Source organism: Schistocerca piceifrons, chromosome 10, assembly GCF_021461385.2.
Source record: "Schistocerca piceifrons isolate TAMUIC-IGC-003096 chromosome 10, iqSchPice1.1, whole genome shotgun sequence".
NCBI lineage: Eukaryota > Metazoa > Arthropoda > Insecta > Orthoptera > Acrididae > Schistocerca > Schistocerca piceifrons.
The window spans coordinates 41,981,060-41,999,127 of NC_060147.1; positions in this window are offsets into that span (position 1 = coordinate 41,981,060).

The window sequence follows — 18,068 nt, forward strand, 5'->3', positions numbered from 1 at the left end:
TACTGAGAGCGTTCTTTGTCCGACAGAGCCACGTGGTCGATCGCGCGTTCTGACGTAAAGGAAGTTTCCAACTCGGTAGCAAACATTCCAGTTCGAGAGTGTGGGTTCCTGTCCATCGGTCGGGAATTGCAAAGTTTATGGGGATGTGGCGTGAGGGTGGTTTGGACAAAGCAAGCGTGTCGGATCCTGTCTGTAGGTGCTGGGAAATTCCGAACCTTAGGACAGAAGTGGATTTTAGCGGGTCACGTTGTAAGTAGGTTGTTTAGGTTTTTATGTTGGTAACGCCATGTAGCGCTCTATATGAAAATCACTGACCGTGCTGTGTGAAGGCTGTGGTTGGTTTGCATTGTTGGAGTACATGCTATTGTAGTGTTGATCAGAATAAGTAAAGAGCGAAATTTCTGAGTACGTTCAGTTCTGCTCAGCGGTTTGAAAATCAAATAACGTGAGGGGTTTACCAGCAGTCTTCAATAATTTTTCTAAGGGGACGTTTCAACATGATAGAACTTTAGAAACAACTCGGACCGTTGTGTGACGTTGTATGGGCAGGTTCCAACCTGTCCAGAAAAACAACTCTGGCGCGAAATGTATCCTTTGTCCAGCACTTGGTCGGCAGGTTCCATCCTCTCCAGTGTTAAGTGCTTGCGAAAAGATGTTTACATAGCGGGACTCTACCTGGCTCGGCGGCCAACAGGTGGGGCATGGAGCAGAGAGCCTCGGCCAGTCAGGGAGTGGGCTCAGCCGGCTGCACATACGTCAGCTGCGTTCTGGAGTTCGCTGTGTGAGCATGGCGAAGCCAGTTGTGGCACACCTGCATGACCGTAATGACTGAAATAAAGAGTCCTTTTCCCACCTTGTGACTTAGTGTAGTACAAGTGAAGGATAGTGGATGTGGCCCAATAGGACATCTTTAATAATGTAATGGAGGTGGGGCAGATATCAAATAACCCATTTGGACATGCACTTGATATAAATAATAATAAAGAGAAGCCCACCATTATCCTGTTGACATTCAAACTTCCCACAATTTTTCCTTATGGAGGGTTAGGTTAGTGGACATAGCCCAATTGGTCTATTTTACCGCCAAAATTCAAACTTCCTGCCATTTCCTCTGGAAGTTAGGTTAGTGGACATATCCCAATTGGCCTATTTTCCCACCAAAAGCCGCCATCTTGGAAGACGTCATGCACTGTTGCCAAGTCTACCAGACGCCATCTTGCATGACGTCAGCGCAGCCATCTTGAATAAATTTGGCAACAATGGAGAGTGAGGCGACACATACTTTGTCCCACTACTAATATATATATAGGGTGGTCCATTGATCGTGACCAGACCAAATATCTCACGAAATAAGCCTCAAACGAAAAAACTACAAACAACGAAACTTGTCCAGCTTAAAGTGGGAAACCAGTTGGCGCTATGGTTGGCCCGCTAGATGGCGCTGCCATAGGTCAAACGGATATCAACTGCGTTTTTTTAAATAGGAACCCCAATTTTTTATTACATATTCGTGTAGTACGTATAGATATATGAATGTTTTAGTTGGACCACTTTTTTCGCTTTTTGATAGATGGTGCTGTAATAGTCACAAACATAAGCCTCACAATTTTAGACGAACAGTTGGTAACGGGTAGATTTTTTAAATTAAAATACATAACGTAGGTACGTTTGAACATTTTATGTTTTTTGTTCCAGTGTGATACATGTACCTTTGTGAACTTACCTATAAATACCACATTAATGCAATAAATGCTCAAAATAATGTCCGTCAACCTCAATGTATTTGGCAATACGTGTAACGACATTCCTCTCAACAGGGAGTAGTTCGCCTTCCGTAATGTTCGCACATGTATTGACAATGCGCTGACGCATGTTGTCAGGCGTTGTCGCTGGATCACGGTAGCAAATATCCTTCAACTTTCCCCACAGAAAGAAATCTGGAGACGTCAGATCCAGTGAACGTACGGGCCACGGTATGGTGCTTCGACGACCAATCCACCTGTCATGGAATATGCTATTCAATACCGCTTCAGCCGCACGCGAGCTATGTGCCGGACATCCATCATGTTGGAAGTACATTGCCATTCTGTCATGCAGTGAAACATCCTGTAGTAACATCGGTAGAACATTATGTAGGAAATCAGCATACATTGTACTATGTACATTGTCATCGATAAAATGGGGGCCAGTTATCCTTCCTCCCATAATGCCGCACCATACATTAACCCGCCAAGGTCGCTGATCTTCCAATTTACGCAGCCATCGTGGATTTCCTGTTGCTCAATAGTGCATATTATACCGCTTTACGTTACCGCAGTTAGTGAATGACACTTCGTTGCTAAAAAATGTAAATAAAATGTTACAAAAGAATCTGGCATCGTCCCGTAATTTCTCTTGTGCTCAGTGGCAGAATCGTCCACGACGTTCAAAGTCGTCGCTATGCAATTCCTGGTGCATAGAAAAATGGTACGGGTGCAATCGATGTTGATGTAGCATTCTCAACACCGACATTTTGAGATTCCGGATTCTCGCGCAATTTGTCTGCTGCTAATGTGCGGATTAGCCGCGACAGCAGCTAAAACACCTACTCGGGCATCATCATTTGTTGCAGGTCGTTGTTGACGTTTCACATGTGGCTGAGTACTTCTTGTTTGCTTAAATAACGTAACTATCCGGCGAACTGTCCGTACACTTGGATGATGTCGTCCAGGATACCGGGCAGCATACATAGCACACGCCCGCTGGGCATTTTGATCACAATAGCCATACATCAACACGATATCTACCTTTTCCGCAATTAGTAAACGGTCCATTTTAACACGGGTAATGTATCACGAAGCAGATACCTTCCGCACTGGCGGAATGTTACGTGATAGCACGTACTTATACGTTTGTGACTTTTACAGTGCCATCCATCACAAAGCGAAAAAAACGGTCCAACTAAAACATTCATATTTCTTTACTTACTAAACGAATATGTAATAAAAAAATGGGGGTTCGTATTTTTAGAAAACGCAGTTGATATCCGTTTGACCTATGGCAGCGCCATCTAGCGGGCCAGCCATAGCGCCATTTGGTTTCTCCCTTCAAGCTAGACGAGTTTCGACTTTGTAGTCATTGTACTTTCTTCGTTTGATGTTTATTTCGTGATATATTTGGCTCGGTCACTGTCAATGGACCACCATATATATATATATATATATATATTGAAATTACCTTGTTGATTTTTTTAAGTTTTCTTGTTTGGAAGCCTTCAGCGGTGAAAGATCTGGAGTTTTGAAACTCCTAGATGTAAAGGTTCGGCTATGTGCCGCTTTGGTTGTAAATGTGTTATTAAATTACAATAAATTACAATTTTAATGTGTAACTGACTCCAACCTTATTTGGCCCTTTCCACAATCCTTCTCACGTGTTCTGCCCGACGGGTTTAGCGGGCGTGTAAGCAGTAGCAATTATAGTTGCTCATATAGTATTTCACTACTACTGCAAACATTCAGCTCACATGAAAAGTGATTTAAATAGAAGTTCAGGTTTTATGACAAAACTAGGCTGGCTTTCAGGTAATCAAAATAGTTTTAGATTTTTATCTAGTATTTTATTAATGACATTATGTGTGCACGCCTACGTAACAATAGTACCAAAAACTAGATGTTAGAATCAATGAAAGTTACTACGGCATTAATGTGAGCCGCAATCTTTTAGAAAGTAATAAGTAGAGATTGATAAACAGTTTTGTCAGAATTGGTCGTTTGGTTAGCACTATCGCACGTTATGTAACACAGTACGGTTTCCATACTTTGCTGCTAGGCATTGCTTGTTATTAGTGACCATGAAGGCATCTAACATCGTTGCAGCGTCTTTTGTTTCCGCATCAGGCTTGCCTCCGACATTTATGTTAGCGTGTGTGATTTTGTCTGGTTGCTGATTTGTCTTTCTCTCACGATTTTCAAAGTGATTAAAATCTTTAAGTAATATTATCTTTTGCTCGTTTATGGATCTGGCGACGTTTTATTCTGCAATCTAAATTCATTAAAACAATCTTCTCGCATTCAGAATTAGGGCTAACTACATTTAAACTTTCATGTATTACCAGTTTTTACATTTCGGCCGTCTTTGTACGTAGTAACAAAACACTCGACCCATAGCGGTCTGGCTGTAACTATCTATAGTCTATCTGCAAGCATTGACCTTCTGTTCCGAAGGCCTTGTTGCCACTAGAAGCGGAACATTAAGTGCCCATGTCACAATAACACCTTACATTCACCGTCGAATATAGGTACATTATAGGATGCGCATCTCCTTATTAGTTATTCGATCAATAACTCTAATTTTCAGCTTTCTCCTGTAGCACCACATTTTATGCACCTTCTGTTTCCTTCTTGTCTGAATGGTTTACCGCCCACGTTTCGCTTCCACATAAAGCTGCACTCCAGACAAGTAACTTCACTACAGCGAAAACCTCATAATATGAAAATCCATACTGCGTGTTTCAAATTTCTCGGTTTGAGTTACTGTTTTTTCCGTCTGCATTTCATATCCTCTTAAATCCTGGTATCGTCATGTCTTGTCCAGCGCAAATACAGAAACTTACCCACTACCTTTGGTGTCTGAGATCGTAATCGAAATCCATCAGCATCGCCTGATGTAATTCGATTTTATTCCATTACCCTACCTCTACTTTTTTTCACATTCGCCTAATATCCTCTTTTCAATCCGCTATCCATTTCGTCCCAATGCTCCTCCAAGTCCTTAGTCGTCAGTGAGAGAATTGTGCTGTCATTGATAAACCGTAATATTTTTGTTTCTTGTTTCCTTTGAGAATCGCTGCTTAGTCTCCTTCAGCGCTTCCATAGCGAACAGATTGAATAGCATAGGGGATAGGCTACTACGCTCTCAAACGCCTTTCTCAGTACTACTTTACTTTCACGTCCTTCGACTCTGATAAGCGAAAAATATACTCTTATAAACTGAGATGATTCGGTTGGAAACAAAAACTTTGCAGTCTTTTGCGCAAGGAAAAGTTTATCCTCAGTTTCTGCCTTCATTCATGTAGAAGACAAAGCCTTCCGAAATGAGATGGAAAAGTATGTATAGCCATGACTGACAATGGTTATGAATATGATGATCACACAGTTAGACTTCTGAAGTTTTACTTTTAAAGTATTTATCGCTTAGAAGAAAACATTGTCGCCCACATTCTTGCACGATGCAGTCAAAACGCGTTAAGGTATCGGTCACGAAGACAGGAAAATCCCCGAGGCGATATATCTCTTCGTGATCAAACACGTTTGAGATAGCGGTTAGCTGTTTGTTTCAGAGCAAAAATAATGAAATTACGTTATCGAAGCAGGAAGCGGTAAGTACTGACGTAGCAGAGTTTCACAATTTATTTCGTTGATTCACAGATCACAATTGGAGAGGCATCACGTGTTCACAGCGAAAAATCCTCTTCTAAAATTGCCCTGTGTCTTTGCAACACCTATCGGGATCACTATACAACTCTGAGGTAGTTTTTCTATTGAAATTCATAGAAGCTGATTTCCATTGCCTGTCTCTGTTAATTTAAGGGGACCACACCCTGCCTATCTAACACATGTTAATTTAGGCAAGTATTTGACCCATTTCTGAAAAAAAAACTATTAGATGCAGGCCTTAATATCTTTACTGTATGTTACATGACGCTAATAGAGTCAAATGTACTAAAATCTACTTTATCGATTTTATACATTTTAAGAAATACTTTTTTAAATTCATTAACAAAAAATATTAAGTTTTTTCTGCAGAAATTTTTGTTGTGAGCTTCCTAATGGGGAAATATTAATGAATGCAGTACCAGAGGTGGCTTTTCATGTTATGCAGAGTCTCTGAACATTTCATTCATTTATCTATGATAGTTCCTGATATAATGGGGCATATGTACTGAAAATTTTAGTTTGTGGGAAATTGACTTTAAAGAAGAAACTTTTCAAATTTGTTACAGTTAATTAAAACTGCCTTCTGCTGCGTATGATGGCCCTTCTATGGCCTCTAGCAGATCTTCCAGCTTCTTTTTCACCATCGTGGATGTTTGTCTTGCTTTATTGGTCATATTAGATGCAGACCTGCCTACATCGGCTATCCTCATTTTATCACAATGTTGCAGCCCAGTGACCACATTTTCACCAGGATTAATTCCCAGCTTCTTCAGTACCCAACACTTTCCAATATTCACGCAATTGAATGTAATAACAGCATCATGCGCGCCTAGAGTCATTGTATGCATGCCTACGAATACAGTTTTAGGAAGGCGGTTCCAAATTACACTGTCATTTGGGTTCTGTGTCTGCCTGTGCAGACATTTCCTTAGAAGGTCAGGATGAGTCAAGTCTCTGAAAATAGGTTTAATTGCTGTAAAAACAGCAGCAGGAAGAGAATGCAGGTGAGAATAAGATTCTCCAGTTGCCTGAGCCCTATTGTATTTGCACCACAAATTTTCTCCTGACGGACACAATCTATGACATGGCTTACCGTCAGTAGAAGACTTATGGAAGACTATGGCCCAAACATCTCTCTTCATTGCCTCCATATTTTCTTTATTTCTCCTAATTGCCTACCCATAATATACCTGCAAGTTTCCTTAGAAGGTCAGGATGAGCCAAGTCTCTGAAAATAGGTTTAATTGTTGTAAAAACAGCAGCAGGAAGAGAATGCAGGTGAGAATAAGATTCTCCAGTTGCCTGAGCCCTATTGTTTTTGCACCACGAATTTTCTCCTGACGGACACAATCCATGACATGGCTTACCGTCAATAGAAGACTTATGGAAGAGTATGGCCCAAACATCTCTCTTCATTGCCTCCATATTTTCTTTACTTCTCCTAATTGCCTACCCATAATATACCTGCAAGTTTTCTATAACAAGTACTCGGCAATCACACTTGTACAAAACTAACTGTGTGTTTGAAAGCGTGTTTTTTACAAAGAGCATGCACAAAAGAATACCGACCGTTGCATTCCAAGGATAGCCAACACACGCGGGAGTAAAAAAAATCCCTAACGTGCAATTTAGTGGATATAAAGACCTAAAATATATGCACAAAAGTTGGTGACAGAAAAGTGGGCGTTGCACATAAATACACGTGGTAGTAAAATGCAGTTTAAATGATCGAAAAAATTTTTTTCAGCAAAATCCTTTTCAGGGTACTTAAATAAAACCTTAACCTTTGGAAATATGATGAAAATCGAAAATTGATTTTTTTCGACCTGAACCACCGTGTGGTCCCCTTAAAAGTAAAAGTAAGTCGTATATTACGCTGATGCATAAGTTCTTAGCGTTTTTGTCATGCATGTTGGTATTCCCGTTGCCACTGGTTTATTTATCGATTTTTATTTTTTATTTGTAGTTAACTGCCGCTATCTGAGTTTACAATTTTGTCATCTGGAGGTAGTGAGTGGAGCTGCGAACGCAAGAAAATGGAGTGCAAAATGGACATTTTAGACGTATTCTTCTGTTTGTGTCCGGTAGAGGGGTGAAAGGAGCGGAGGTAGCCAGAAAAAAAATGGTTCAAATGGCTCTGAACACTGTGGGAGTTACCTTCTGTGGTCGTCAGTCCCCTAGAACTTAGAACTACTTAAACCTAACTAACCTAAGGACATTACAAACATCCATGCCCGAGGCAGGATTCGAACTTGCGACCGTAGCGGTCGCGCGGTTCCAGACTGTAGCCAGAAACATTTGTACCATGGTGGGGGGATATTACCATTGGATGGAGCACGCCGACAATATGGTTTTCTCGCTCCAAGGTGGATCATTGTGACAATAGTAACTCTCCAAGTTTAGGAAGAGCCTCAGGGTTTGACGAAGATCGTTTAAACACATTAATTGAAGTGTTGGCAGAAGAGCCAACACCGTGTTACTAGAGGAGGCCGAAATGCACGCTTTTAAGCTCACGCTGTCTGGCGTGAGGTCTGGAACAGGTCAGAGAAATAAGACTAGCAAAACAGGAGGTAACTGGTAGAATACTTAACTTTAATCCATAAATGGTGTACATCGGTCTGACGGTACAGGCATCAGAAGTTAAATATCTATTGATAATGGCGTCTTGCTAGGTCGTAGCAAATGACGTAGCTGAAGCCTATGCTAACTATCGTCTCGGCAAATGAGAGCGTAATTGTCAGTGATCCATCTCTGGCAAACTCTGCTGTACAACTGGGGCGAGTGCTAGGAAGTCTCTTTAGACCTGCCGTGTGGTGGCGCTCGGTCTGCTATCACTGACAGTGGCGACACGTGGGTCCGACGTATACTACCGGACCGCGGCCGATTTAAAGGCTACCACCTAGCAAGTGTGGTGTCTGGCGGTGACACCACATTAATCTACAATGATCCAAGTCAGTGTATTCGAGAATTGGCAGATGTGATCAGCTTCGATCATTCCACCATCGTGCGACGTTTGCATGAAACGGGGAAGGGTTGAACAACCAAGTGTACGGGTACCGCATGCTCTAAGCAAAAATCACAGAACTCAGCCGGTGGCCATATATGGATGTGTGCTTGCTCGCCGTCAATTGGATCCTGGACAATAATGGCCATTCCTACCATGTATCGTTGCTGGTCACCAGCAACGATAAGGTTTGACTTTATGCCAGCATAAGGTAAACAAAGGTATGGCTGAACCCAGACAAAGCAGCAACTCCCCATTAAAAGACCTGCACGCATCCACAAAAGATAATGTTCTGCATTCGGTGGAACAGCCACGGTGTGATGTAGAGCGAATTGCTTCCCCGAGGTGTGACCATAACCGCTGACAACTGAGACGTCTTGCAGATGCAGTGTGTGTGTGTGTGTGTGTGTGTGTGTGTGTGTGTGCGTGAATTCCTAAGGGACCAAACTGCTGAGGTCATCGTTCCCTAGACTTACACGCTACTTAAACTAACTTATGCTAAGAACCCCCACCCCCATGAACAATTGACTTTGCCGTTGTTGGTGGGGAGGCTGGTGTGCTTCAGCAATACAGATAGCCGTACCGTAGGTGCAACCACAATGGAGGGGTATCTGTTGAGAGGCCAGACAAACGCGTAGTTCCTGAAGAGGGACAGCAGCCTTTTCAGTAGTTGCAGGGGCAACAGTCTGGATGATTGACTGATCTGGCCTTGTAACACTAACCAAAACGGCCTTGCTGTGCTGGTACTGCGAACGGCTGAAAGCGAGGGGAAACTACAGCCATAATTTTACCCGAGGGCATGGAGCCTTACTGTATGGTTAAATGTTGATGGCGTCCTCTTGGGTAAGATATTCCGGAGGTAAAATAGTCCCCCATTCGGATCTCCGGGCGGGGACTACTCAGGAGGACGTTGTTATCAGAAGAAAGAAAACTGGCGTTCTACGGATCGGAGCGTTTAATGTCAGATCCCTTAATCGGGAAGGTAGGTTAGAAAATTTGAAAATGGAAATGGGTAGGTTAAAGTTAGATATAGTGGGAATTAGTAAAGTTCGGTGGCAGGAGGAACAAGACTTTTGGTCAGGTGAATACAGGGTTATAAATACAAAATCAAATAGGGGTAATGCAGGAGTAGGTTTAATAATGAATAAAAAATAGGAGTACGGGTAAGCTACTACAAACAGCATAGTGAACGCATTATTGTGGCCAAGATAGACACGAAGTCCACGACAGTAGTACAAGTCTATACGCCAACTAGCTGTGCAGATGACGAAGAAATTGAAGAAATGTATGATGAGATAAAAGAAATTATTGAGATAGTGAAGGGAGACGAAAATTTAAGAGTCGTAGGTGACTGGAATTCGATAGTAGGAAAAGGAAGCGAAGCAAACACAGTAGGTGATTGTGGATTGGGGTAAAAAATGAAAGAGGAAGCCGCCTGGTAGAATTGTGCACAGAGAACAACTTAATCATAGCTAGCACTTGGTTCAAGAATCATAAAAGGAGGTTGTATAGATGGAAGAAGCCTGGAGATACTGACAGATTTCAGATAGATTACATAATGGTAAGGTTTTACATTGTAAGACATTTCCAGGGGCAGATGTGGACTCTGACCACAATCTATTGGTTATGAACTGTAGATTAAAACTGAAGAAACTGCAAAAATGTGGGCATTTGAGGAGATGGGACCTGGATAAACTGAAAGAACCAGAGGTTAGATTAGGAAATGAGACGTTTAAAGTAGTAAATGAGCTTTGTTATTTGGGGAGCAAAATAACTGATGATGGTCGAAGTGGAGAGGATATAAAATGTAGACTGGCAAGGCAAGGAAAGCGTTTCTGATGAAGAGAAATTTGTTAACGTCGAGTATAGATTTAAGTGTCAGGAAGTCGTTTCTGAAGGTATTTGTATGGAGTTTATGGAAGTGACATGTGAACCATAAATAATTTAGACAAGATGAGAATGAAAGCTTTCGTAATGTGGTGCTACAGAAGAATGCTGAAGATTAGGTGGGTAGATCACATAACTAATGAGGAGGTATTGCACAGAATTGGAGAGAAGAGAAATTTGTGGCACAACTTGACTAGAAGAAGGGATCGGTTGGTAGGGCCTATTCTGAGGCATCAAGGGATCACCAATTTAGTATTGGAGGCCAGCGTTGTGGGTAAAAATCGTAGAGGGAGACCAAGAGATGAATACACTAAACAGATTCAGAAGGATGCGGGTTTCAGTAGGTACTGGGAGATGAAGAAGCTTGCAGAGATAGGGTAGCATGAACGGCTGCATCAAACCAGTCTCTGGACAACAACAACAACGTGCTAAGAACAACACACACGCCCATGCCTCATGGAGGACTCGAACGCAGACGCACTTCTAGACCAACGACCGGGAAAGCAGTTTGAAGTGATGCTACTCTGCTAGACTGGCAAAAACAGTGTAATGGAGTTGGGTCGAGAAGTCATTCTCCACCCACCTTATTTACCTGATTGTGCGCCCTCAGATTTTCACCTTTTCCGCTCTCTGTGGAAGGACCTACAAGTAACTTTCTTGCCGGATGAAACGGCGCAACGAATATGTCTCAACGAGTTCTCCGCGTCAAAACCACGTGAGTTCGTCGCAGAATCGAAAAGATACCCTGGCGTTGGCAGACTGCTGGGAACAGTCAAGGATAATACGCTTGGTAAAGTCTCTGTTACTGGTACCTGTTTATTAAACTCATGGGAAAGATGCTTTGAACTAATACACCAATCCAACAATTTGTTCCGTGCCCTTGATGACCGACATCCTCAGGTTCCTGTCTTTTGTTTGCTTTTGAAACAGTGGGAGGTCCGAAGCTATTCAGACGGGCTAGAAACAGACGGCTTCACTGCGCCAGGAATAATTTAGAGGGTGGGCAGTTTGGGGGAAGACACCAAACTGCAAGGTCATCAGTCTCAACGGATTAGGTAAGGACGGGAGTCGGGGTGCCCTTTCAAAGGAAGCATCCTGGCATTTGCCTGGAGCGATTTAGGGAAATTACGGAAAACCTAAATCATGATGGCCGGACGCGGGATTGAACCGTCGTCCTCCCGAATAATGTAGAGTGGTGTCACAATGCCGACTCTTTTCGAGAATCTGTGAAAACAACCACATTTAGCTACGAACAGGAGAATGTAGGAGAACTGTGGCTCAAATGTGAAAGAACTATGGGGGATGCAGTTGGCAGGTACACTCTGTGATCAAAATTATTCGGACACCCCCAAAACATACGTTTTTCAAATTAAATGCATTGTGCTGCCACCTACTGCCAGGTACTCCACATCAGCGATCTCATTAGTCATTAGACATCGTGAGAGAGCAGAATGGGGCGTTCAGCGGAACTCACGGACTTCGAACGTGGTCAAGTGATCGGATGTCACTTGTGTCATACGACTGTATCAGAGATGTCCACACTCCTAAACATCTCTAGGTCCACTCCGATGTGATACGTGGATACGTGAAAGGACATGCACAGAACAAAGCTTACAGGCCGATCACATCTACATCTACATTTTTACTCCGCAAGCCACACAACGGTGTGTGGCGGAGGGCACTTTACGAGCCCCTCTCTTGCAGAGTCTGCAACTTGAGTTTGCTAAACATCTCCGTAACGCTATCTTTTTTTTTTTTTTGTCATCAGTCTACTCACTGGTTTGATGCGGCCCGCCACGAATTCCTTTCCTGTGTCAACCTCTTCATCTAAGAGTAGCACTTGCAACCTACGTCCTTAATTATCTGCTTGACGTATTCCAATCTCTGTCTTCCTCTACAGTTTTTGCCCTCTACAGCTCCCTCTAGTACCATGGAAGTCATTCCCTCTTGTCTTGGCAGATGTCCTATCATCCTGTCCCTTCTCCTTATCAGTGTTTTCCACATATTCCTTTCCTCTCCGATTCTGCACAGAACCTCCTCATTCCTTACCTTATCAGTCCACCTAATTTTCAACATTCGTCTATAGCACCACATCTCAAATGCTTCGATTCTCTTCTGTTCCGGTTTTCCCGCAGTCCATGTTTCACTACCATACAAAGCTGTACTCCAGACGTAGATCCTCAGAAATTTCTTCCTCAAATTAAGGCCGGTATTTCATATTAGTAGACTTCTCTCGGCCAGAAATGCCTTTTTTGCCATAGCGAGTCTGCTTTTGATGTCCTCCTTGCTCCGTCCGTCATTGGTTATTTTACTGCCTAGGTAGCAGAATTCTTTAACTTCATTGACTTCGTGACCATCAATCCTGATGTTAAGTTTCTCGCTGTTCTCATTTCTACTACTTCTCATTACCATCGTCTTTCTCCGATTTACTCTCGAACCATACTGTGTACTCATTAGACTGTTCATTCCGTTCAGAAGATCATTTAATTCTTCTTCACTTTCACTCAGGATAGCAAAGTCATCAGCGAATCTTATCATTGATATCCTTTCACCTTGTATTTTAATTCCACTCCTGAACCTTTCTTTTATTTCCATCATTGCTTCGTCGATGTACAGATTGAAGAGTAGGGGCGAAAGGCTACAGCCTTGTCTTACGCCCTTCTTAATACGAGCACTTCGTTCTTGATCGTCCACTCTTATTATTCCCTCTTGGTTGTTGTACATATTGTATATGACCCGTCTCTCCCTATAGCTTACCCCTACTTTTTTCAGAATCTCGAACAGCTTGCGCCATTTTACAATCCTGGAAATTGAAATAAGAACACCGTGAATTCATTGTCCCAGGAAGGGGAAACTTTATTGACACATTCCTGAGGTCAGATACATCACATGATCACACTGACAGAACCACAGGCACATAGACACAGGCAACAGAGCATGCACAATGTCGGCACTAGTACAGTGTATATCCACCTTTCGCAGCATTGCAGGATGCTATTCTCTCATGGAGACGATCGTAGAGATGCTGGATGTAGTCCTGTGGAACTGCTTGCCATGCCATTTCCACCTGGCGCCTCAGTTGGACCAGCGTTCGTGCTGGACGTGCAGACCGCGTGAGACGACGCTTCATCCAGTCCCAAACATGCTCAATGGGGGACAGATCCGGAGATCTTGCTGGCCAGGGTAGTTGACTTACACCTTCTAGAGCACGTTGGGTGGCACGGGATACATGCGGACGTGCATTGTCATGTTGGAACAGCAAGTTCCCTTGCCGGTCTAGGAATGGTAGAACGATGGGTTCGATGACGGTTTGGATGTACCGTGCACTATTCAGTGTCCCCTCGACGATCACCAGTGGTGTACGGCCAGTGTAGGAGATCGCTCCCCACACCATGATGCCGGGTGTTGGCCCTGTGTGCCTCGGTCGTATGCAGTCCTGATTGTGGCGCTCACCTGCACGGCGTCAAACACGCATACGACCATCATTGGCACCAAGGCAGAAGCGACTCACATCGCTGAAGACGACACGTCTCCATTCGTCCCTCCATTCACGCCTGTCGCGACACCACTGGAGGCGGGCTGCACGATGTTGGGGCGTGAGCGGAAGACGGCCTAACGGTGTGCGGGACCGTAGCCCAGCTTCATGGAGACGGTTGCGAATGGTCCTCGCCGATACCCCAGGAGCAACAGTGTCTCTAATTTGCTGGGAAGTGGCGGTGCGGTCCCCTACGGCACTGCGTAGGATCCTACGGTCTTGGCGTGCATCCGTGCGTCGCTGCGGTCCGGTCCCAGGTCGACGGGCACGTGCACCTTCCGCCGACCACTGGAGGCAACATCGATGTAGTGTGGAGACCTCACGCCCCACGTGTTGAGCAATTCGGCGGTACGTCCACCCGGCCTCCCGCATGCCCACTATACGCCCTCGCTCAAAGTCCGTCAACTGCACACACGGTTCACGTCCACGCTGTCGCGGCATGCTACCAGTGTTAAAGACTGCGATGGAGCTCCGTATGCCACGACAAACTGGCTGACACTGACGGCGGCGGTGCACAAATGCTGCGCAGCTAGTGCCATTCGACGGCCAACACCGCGGTTCCTGGTGTGTCCGCTGTGCCGTGCGTGTGATCATTGCTTGTACAGCCCTCTCGCAGTGTCCGGAGCAAGTATGGTGGGTCTGACACACCGGTGTCAATGTGTTCTTTTTTCCATTTCCAGGAGTGTATATTGTCGAACGCTTTTTCCAGGTCGACAAATCCTATGAAAGTGTCTAGATTTTTCTTTAGCCTTGCTTCCATTATTAGCCGTAAGGTCAGAATTACCTCTCTCGTTCCTTTACTTTTCCTAAAGCCAAACTGATCGTCACCTAGCGCATTCTCAATTTTCTTTTCCATTCTTCTGTATATTATTCTTCTAATAACCCTGTGACGAAACGCGCCGCTCTTCTTTGGATCTTCTCTATCTCCTCCGTCAACCCGTCCTTCGTCAAGCCGGCCGCGGTGGCCGAGCGGTTCTAGGCGCCTTAGTCCGGAACCGCGCGACTACTACGGTCGCAGGTTCGAATCCTGCCTCAGGTATGGATGTGTGTGATGTCCTTAGGTTTGTTAGGTTTAAGTAGTTCTAAGTTCTAGGCCCTAGGAGACTGATGACCTCTGATGTTAAGTCTCATAGTGCTCAGTGCTATTTGAACCATTTGATCTCATCTGTTGACTGGCAGAGACCGCCGACAGTTGAAGAGGGACGTAATGTGTAGTAGGCAGACATCCACACCACCACACAGGATTCCAAACTGCATCAGGATCCAAAATGTTGAAATGTTCGAATGTGTGTGAAATCTTATGGGACTTAAATGCTCAGGTCATCAGTCCCTAAGCTCAGTAAGAGTTGGCCAGTGTCAGCCACTGTGGGAGTGTGTCATTAGCTGAGTTGGGAGAGCTGTTGTGGACCATCCAGTTGCTGCCCCTAGCTGGCTCTCTACCTCCCTGGGACAGCCGATGGTCCTTTGGTTCGGCAACTGTACACCCTACAGTATCGACCCAGCGGATGCTCATGGACTGAGTAGTCAGACAGAAAGGTATTCCGCACCCAAGTATCTGCTTCGCCCATCTATCACAGCTTTGAATGATCATTCAGAGACTGTCACAAATAATTTTGGTAATATATACATGAATATGCAAAAAAAAACATATCTCATCACTAGTTTTCCCATGGTAACTCTATAAAACATCTAGGGGACAAATATTATTTTATATTGTTTATTAATAACACAGGCCAATGATGGGAAAACTTTTTTGCTGAAAATACCTTATTTTGATGTTTATTAGGGCGGGAAATCCAAATATGATACTTACAAAACTGTATCAACAACCATTTCTTCACCTTATACAATTAAACTTATTAAATAAAGCCATTTTTAAAGAAATTAACAGTTGTTTTATGGCTAAATAATTTTGAAAAGCAGGTATGATGAATGCAAATGACGTTGGTAGCACTGCTAAAAAACACTTACTGCCAAAAAAGGTCGATTCTATTTTTGTGTTGACAGATGATATTTTGTTTACTGTCAAGCTAACCTTGCTATCCCGTTTCCTGTACATGTGCTCAGTACAATTTCTAATCGTGTATTTGACTGTAGGCTTTCCAGGCGTAAACTACTGATGTAGGTTACTCGGGTCTCCAGCCAGGTGGTATCGTTGATATCTCGCGAAGTTTCGGGAAGTATCCCCGAGAAATCTTCATCAATATGTCTAATCGTGGTTGTAAAAAATTATGCTGACAGTTTTTTCTATATTTGTGGTGAATTTGTGATTAAAAAACACCAAAGAAACATTACAGACTTTGAGAAAAAGGTTTATCAACCATACTTTATATCTAAACTTGGTGATCAAGATATATCTCGGGTGCCGCATAAGATACGTTATGTGTGTGTTGAAGATCTTTTTGAAAATGATCCAAAACGGAGAAAGAAGCCTTTGGATTTGCTGTTCTTATAAAATGGAGGGAGCTAAGATATGATTCCGATGATTCGTACTTTCGCAGTTTTGATATTACAGGTCATAATTCGAAAAATAAGAAGGTAATAAGCTACCCTAACCTTCCGTCCGCCATCCGAACAGTAGGGCATGGCGCAAATTTGCTGGTTCCTGAACCACCAGAAGATTTAAATTCTATTCCAACAGAAGTATTTTCTGGTGTGCAATCTGATTTAGATGAACCAGATGACGACGAATTCCATTGTAAGACAGAAAGTCTAGAGCCCAAATTGTTTACTCAGAAAGAGCTGAACGATTTGGTTAAGGAGTTGGGCTTAACGAAAGAAAAAACTGACTTGCTTTAATCAAAATGAAAAGTACTTATTGGTAGTTGGAAACAGCGTATACATGTATACAAAGAGAGAGCAGCAATTTTCCAAGTTTTTTCAACAAGAAGGTAATTTAGTGTACTGCTCAGACATTCTCTGTCTGATGAATGAGTTTGGTACGGAATACAAACAGGAAGACTGGAGGCAGTTTATTGATTCGTCCAAAACTAGGCTGCTTTATTACACAATGGTAACATGTATGCATCTACACCGGAGTGCTGCAGTCTCAGGATGGGGATGGATAAGGTTACAGTTGTGGGTGGGGCTATAATCACTCTCGGTTGCACGACAAAAGACATAAACTTTATTTAGGTAAATTAAAATTTTAAAACAAACTCTTAGAAAAAACGCAATTGACTGTAGGATGGCTGAGGGCCTTATCACAGGGGAAAAAAAATTTCACAATTTTGGGGGCCAATGGCCACCAACAATACGTCAGACAACAAACGGCTCAAAGGCCTGAATTAGAAGTCAGAAGAACAATTCCAAATAGCACATATGAACATTAATACTTCGTTTTAAAACAAACTGTAACATGGCCGAAGTTTTCTTTATTAAACAAAAATTATTGCTCGGCTGAAGGTCACAAACAGTTTCAAATAACGAACAGTTGAAGGCCTGAATTAGAGGGACTGATACCTCAGATGTTAAGTCCCATAGTGCTTAGAACCATTTGAACCATTTTTGAACCTGAATTAGAAGTTAGGAAACTAATTCCAGATAGGCTTTTTTACAAAAATACTTAGCTTTTAAAACAAGTTTGCTTAATTTACTGTAACACGGCTGAAGGTATTATCAAGAAACAAGTGAAATTATTGCTCAGCATAAGGTCACACCAACAATAATTAGAAAATTACAACTGTGGTGTGCGTACTGTAAGACCTTTGGTACACACAACACCAGATTATTTGACTTGTCGCTCTAGCGAAGTAGGCGAGTGTCAGCAATATGTCTCGTGGTCTTATCGTGGCGTGTTTATCTTCTGCCGTTAGGTCAGACGATAGAAATGCCACTTGCACGCTTAGAGTAGCAGATTGACGGTGACCAGTTTTAAAAAGAACTTGATTAATTTTCATACACATTTATTAAAATAATAAAAAGGCATTGATATTACGTAACTTGATTCTGGATGCTGTTTACAATTGACAATCTGAAGTTCCTTTGGTCTTGGTACGTTAATCTTATTCTCACATATCTCTGATACTTGACAAAGTGTCTATACATTTCTCTTCATGGCTATGTACAGGAATATGATAATCTTATTAGGCGCAAACTGAAACTTGACTATAGACTGGTACAGACTAAGGCAGACTAATGTAGACTAATCGGAGGTCTGTACACACGTTATAATACCTCGAGCATTCAGGTATCACTGCGCGAGTGTGATACGTGAGGAGAAAAGGTT